The 5,985-nt window shown below is 52.1% G+C and overlaps 1 protein-coding gene across 2 annotated transcripts in view; it reads right to left on the bottom strand.

The window, feature by feature from the left end:
* The window catches only part of DPYSL5 (dihydropyrimidinase like 5), a 105,151-nt gene that overhangs the window by 98,341 nt on the left and 825 nt on the right, over positions 1-5,985 (bottom strand). The window contains exon 1 of one of the 2 annotated variants that reach the window (XM_017876896.1): positions 5,952-5,979. The exons of the other annotated variant lie outside the window; for it this stretch is intronic. The gene's annotated coding sequence lies outside the window, so the exon portion shown is untranslated. Of the gene's footprint in view, positions 1-5,951; positions 5,980-5,985 lie in introns of those variants that run through there. 2 annotated transcript variants of the gene reach the window in all.

The following is a 5,985-nucleotide window of genomic DNA, read 5'->3' as shown; positions in this document are numbered from 1 at the left end:
CCAGGGTGGTCTCGATCTCCTGACCTCGTGATCCGCCCGTCTCGGCCTCCCAAAGTGCTGGGGTTACAGGCTTGAGCCACCGCGCCCGGCCTAGTTAAAAGGTCTTAAGAGAAAAACTGAGTTTTCCCTGAGAAAGAAGAAATTCTAAGTAAAGAGTGTACCATGAGCTCCTGCCTAGTTTCCAGTCTGCCAGCCTTCCCCACAGATATGGGACTTGCCAGCCTCTCCAATTGCATAAACCACTCCTATTGGTTTTGTTTTTCTGGACAACTGATTTTCTGTTTTTCTGGAGAACTCCAGTTATACTGGAGAACTGATACAGACAGTATTCAAACCCCTTGGGTTCAAGGCCTGGCTCTGCCATGTCCCCATCTGAGTGTCCTTTTTACTTTTGTTGCCTCATTTGCAAAATGGGGATAATAACAGCAACCTAATGCATAGGAATCAGAACCACTCCTGGCACACAGTGCTTTGAAAGTGTTCGTGAAACAAATAATTCTGTGGTTCCAAGTTGCACAAAATTCCATATATCTTAGCTGGAAAACCTGAGTTATCTGTATTCCCAACAATTTGCCATCAACCGAACACGATGACTCTTCTCCACACCAAGAACTAAATAGCCTCGGGACAACAGACCCTCACCAGCCATGCCAGCCTAACCCCACTCAAAGGAATGATGCAGCAAAGCTGAGATCACAGCACTTCTGGAACACTCTTAATTCTCCAAGTTCTCAGCTGCTAAAAACAGCTGAGCTTAAAGAGGCTGCCAGGAAACAGACTCCACAGAGAGCTATTCCTACTATTTGCAAGGGTGGGAGTTTTAGAAAGGAGTTCTAATCATTCTCTCTGTTCCCACTGTTAATTCCTATGGCAACTTGCCATGGCCCCTTGGGATGAACAATTAAATGGGGAATCAAAGTGTTGTTTTTGTGGACACACATTTTAGGGGCAGAATATGATGCTGCTGCTGATGGTGATGATAACTTTTACTGAGCACTTACGAGATGCCAGATGCTGCTCTTAGTGCTAACCATTAACTCATGTAAACCTCAGAATAACCCCTTACGTAGATACTGTTAGGCTGGCACAGAAGTCACTGCAGTTTTTGTCTTTAAAAGTAATGGCAAAAACAGCAATTACTTCTGCACCAACCTAATACAATCATCCTCATTGCACGGATAAACAGAAAGTGACCAAGGTGAAATCTGAACCCAGGTTTTCTGGCTCTCCCTCCGGTGCACACTACCGCTGAGCCTGGATTGTGACAAGGGAGGAGGGAGGCGAGGGAACAAGTACAGAACAGGGCTGTGATTGATGGGAGTGCTTGGCAAGCTCGGGTTCAATCAGTGATTAAATCAGCTTATTTTAAATGAAACAAATTTCAAAGACTGAAGTAGAACAAATCATACACCATGTTCCTCCCTGAATTTCCTTTGTGCCCACTTTTATACATAAATACCAAAGCTCTGGCCGGGCGCGGTGGCTCAAGCCTGTAATCCCAGCACTTTGGGAGGCCGAGACGGGCGGATCACGAGGTCAGGAGATCGAGACCATCCTGGCTAACATGGTGAAACCCCGTCTCTACTAAAAAATACAAAAAACTAGCCGGGCGAGGTGGCGGGCGCCTGTAGTCCCAGCTACTCGGGAGGCTGAGGCAGGAGAATGGCGTAAACCCGGGAGGCGGAGCTTGCAGTGAGCTGAAATCCGGCCACTGCACTCCAGCCCGGGCGACAGAGCGAGACTCCGTCTCAAAAATAAATAAATAAATACCAAAGCTCACAAAAGATTCATGCTATGGTATTTCAATCTTTCATCTTCATATAAAAAGTAAGGCAAAGCGATTTTGAAATTATTTCTCATTTATCCACTAGCAGTGCAATGAAATCAAACACCTGGTTACTTGAAAAATGATAAAACACATTTATTCTTATTTGCTCCCATATTATACCAAGTTTTCCCTACAGGACTTCACGTTGACAAAGATATCCTGTTTTACAGGATTCCTGTGAATTAAGTCTTAGAAGACTTTTCTGGAATATGTTTTTATACCTCAGAAAACAAAAAAGATACACAGGACCAGATTCTATCAGAAACTGGTAAATTTTCACATCAGGAAGATAGACTGGGTCTCAGATACTCTTGTCCAACTTCTCCAGCTCTCAATATTTTTCTATGCCCTAAGAAAATGATCTGAACACAAAATTTACATTTTTTTTTTTTTTTGAGATAGAGTATCACTCTGTTGCCCAGGCTGGAGTGCAGTGGTACGATCTCAGCTCACTGCAACCTCTGCCTCCCGGGTTCAAGCGATTCTCTAGCCTCAGCCTCCCAAGTAGCTGGGACTACAGGTGTGTGCCACCGTGTCAGGCTAATTTTTTTGTATTTTCAGTAGAGATGGAGTTTCAACATGTTGGCCAGGCTAGTCTCGAACTCCTGACCTCAAGCAATCCTCCCGTCTCAGCTTCCCAAACTGTTGGGATTACAGGCATGATCCACCGTGCCCGGCCACAATTTACTTTTACCCCAGAGACCTGCCTATAGTCATGCCATCCTTTGGCGTATAGTCCCTTGGAGCTAATGCAAGATCATACAGAAGCCTGGACCAGAGAAGCTATTAAGAAGGGGAAATTCTCGGATAGCTATGGCAGGAGAAGAGACGTGGAAGTGCCACAAATGAAGTTTACGCCAAGTCCTGAGACCTGATTTTGTCAACTGTGTAAACTTGCCTTGCTGTGGAATTCTTTCCAGAGACAGAAGCATTGAGAATAATGCAACGACCTGCTAATGTTTGCACCTTCTGCAGCACCAGCAGAAGGTGGGAGAGGGAGGCTGCTTTCTCTCCATCATCCCTGTAAAAACCGGCTGGTCATACCGGCATTCCTCATCTATGAATTCCCTGCCATGTGGAACAGACTGGGATGGATGTCCAGAGTGCTTTAAGAGGATTGCATCCTTTTAAAAATCCATAAAATTATTACAAAAAAGAAGCCAACAAAACACTCCTTTCTGAAACTGTTCCCTTGGGTAATATTATGAAAACATGTTTCCCATTGGAGCTCTCTTACAAGAAAAAAACCTTCATTGTCAGATTTCTGAGTTTCTAATATTGAGATTCCTAGTTTTTATGTACTCTGAATGCATGTTTGTGTGTATGTGTAAATACATATATATATATAAGTTAAAATATAGTATGTGTATATATGTGTGTGTATGTGTGTATATACATATTAATATATACATATATATAATTAGGTTAAAATATAGTTAAAAACAACCAATGAGCAATGTTTCAGATAGTTCTTCCAGACCAGTTTTGTAAATTCTGTGAGGCACCTCCTCAAAACACCATCCTTTAAAACCAGCAAGACATAGCCTACTGCTGACTCCCTATGGCCAGAAAGGACACTCAGGCAAGAGGCCTTCACGTTGGCAGCTATCATCTGTCCTGGGCAACAGCCAACAGTCATAGCACAGTCCTTCACCTTACGCACCAACCTTGTTAAGAAAGAAAATCCTGAGATTTCAAGGCTGGGTTAAGAGAGCCAACAGGCTCTCAGTTAACTTAGTGGCAAATGTAAGTGGCATCAATGAGTTCTACAATGCCAAGTATCGCCCAGTCTGGGAACAAAAACATTTCTGCTTTTTTTTTTTTTAATGAATGGCAATTTAAAATGATAATTTTATACTAAAGATTCACCTTTAACTTGCCATCTAACCAATTATCAAAGCAACAGTGCAACACAGAATTCTGGCTTTGGCTATCACTTCACATGTCAAAGCGCTGCAGCGGTGACTTGCAAGGTATTTAGACTGCGAGCAAGAGGCCGAGTGCATGGAAAGCCCTGCTGAAAGCCTGTTTTAGGCTTCCATTCGGTTCATCTGCTTTCCCATGGGCAAGCAACCACCGCCTATCACAGAGCCACCCCAGGCTTAGGTCAGCAGACAATATGGGCGAAGTCTGCAAGAGGCGCACTGGCTTGGGTGTGGTCACTGGCAAAGAAAAGCACTGGTCCCCTAGCAGCGGCTCCCAAACCAAGAGCCTCACCCTTGGCGGGTCATTTCCACCCGCTTCTCAGCAATTTGACCACAATCCGCACCAGCCCTTACCGCTCCCCCTGAGAAAGCATAGCGGCAGCCCCTAGACTCGGGCCTTCTCGGCAGACAAAGCCGCTGCTCGGGGGAACCCGCGCTGCACCGAGGCGACCTCCAGTCTCTGGCACCTGCGTCGCCGCCCGGCAGCTCCGCGCAGCTAACCACGCCGCGTCTCGGCAGCGGGTGGACAGCGCGGTGCCGGCGGCGGCGCTGCACCGGAAGGCACCCGAGCCGGAGTGAGGGGGTGGCTGTCTGCAGGTCCCCAGGCCGGGGGAGCGCCTCCCACCCGGGATTCCCGGCGGGGCCGGGCCCCCACACAGCCCCAAAGACAGCACGTGCCCGAAGGTTCCCCAGGCAGTATTCCCGGCACGCGAAAACTGCACCCTTGAGTCCTGGGGGGACCTGGTTCGTCGTCGGGTGGACACCAGGGTCGGTTATTGTTCTCTGGGTTTCCCCGAAGGGAGACGTCCCCCATGCCGCCTCCCTGGCAGCACCTGCCGCTGGGCAAAGCCTTTCAGCTTCTCGAGAAAAGGGCGTGCCGGGGGGCGCCGCGGAAGATCACAGAACCCTAAGCGAGTCGCTACCGGCTGGTTTCAAGCTTGGAGACAAAGCTCCTCACCAAACCAGCCCAGCCCCGTCCCGGATCTGCCATCCGGGGTCCCTAGCCCCGGTCCGAGGGCCACGCCCAGCCGGCCACCTGGGCCGCCAAGCCCTGCGCCTGCAGCTGAGGATCGTCTGGCCTGAGACAGCCTCTTAGCTGCTTGCCCCGCCCTCCTCGGGAGGCTCGCCTTCCCAGGAGGCCCCCCTCCCTCGCACAGCGCGGGTCTCCTCCTCGCTCTCGTCCTCCCTTCCTCAAACCCAGGCGGTCTCCACCCGCCTGCATCCCTCCTCCCCTCCCCATTCTTCAGCAGATCCAGCCTCGCCGGGTGCCACCTGCACCGAGCTCCTTCCTTCGCTCTTCGGACCCGCCCCCGCCCCTTCTCTTTCCTCCTCAAACCCTAGTTCCCACTCCCTGCTCCCCGAGACCCACTACCTGTTCCAAGCCAGCTCCCCAGCCTTCCCCATTCCCATCTTTTCTTAACCCAGGCCTCCCCTCGCCCTCTCCCGGCCTCTCTCCAGCTCAGCCTCCAGCCCCGTCCCCAGGCCCGGGGCGTCGACGTCGGTGCCCGCTGAGATCGATGCTGCAAGGCGGGCTCCCGCGCTGGGCTTTAGCCGAGGGACCCAGCTCGGCGCCCGCTCTGGGCTGGGCAGCCGCAGGAGGCCTTTGTGGCTCAGGCAGGAGGCTAGGAGGCGGCGGGCGAGTCCTCTGCAGGCGTCCGCTCCGTTAGCCGGGCGGGTGGAACAGACCGCCGGGTCGGGTCCAGGCTGGGCATATCCCAATTCGGAGGCGAGAAGGACGGAGGGTGTGTATATGGGTGGTGTGTGGGACCGGGGACAGCGCAGATCCTGGGACCGGCAGGACTGGCCCCAGGCCAGAGGCACCCCCGCCCAGCCCTCCAGCGGTCCACTGCACCGCGCCTGGCGAGGGGAGCGGCCCACTGCGTGCTAGGCGCCGGCCGAGGCGCCTCCTCACCCCAGGGCTTTGCAACCCCGCGAGCACACATTAAACGCTTACTGTGAGCAGGGCCCAGCACGGCGCTTCGTGGGCGTACAAAGAGGACCCCCAAGAGCGCCCTGGCTTACCCCCGATGGCCACCTCCCAACCCAAACCACACCTCCCGCCGCGTCCCCTGCGGCCGGGCCCCAGGCGCACCCGGCTCCCCGCCCTTTTGTGCGCCTCACGCAGAAACAGAAGGGGGAGAGGAGGATGTTCTAGCCCGGGGCGGATAAGCCCACCGACCCCCCCTGCCATCACCCACTCCTCTGGGATGCTGCGGCCGCGGGGCCCGTGGC

Source organism: Rhinopithecus bieti, unplaced genomic scaffold (assembly GCF_001698545.2).
Source record: "Rhinopithecus bieti isolate Rb0 unplaced genomic scaffold, ASM169854v2 scaffold_7681, whole genome shotgun sequence".
NCBI lineage: Eukaryota > Metazoa > Chordata > Mammalia > Primates > Cercopithecidae > Rhinopithecus > Rhinopithecus bieti.
The sequence above is the reverse complement of the archived record's forward strand: the minus strand, read 5'-3'. Positions and strand labels throughout refer to the sequence as shown.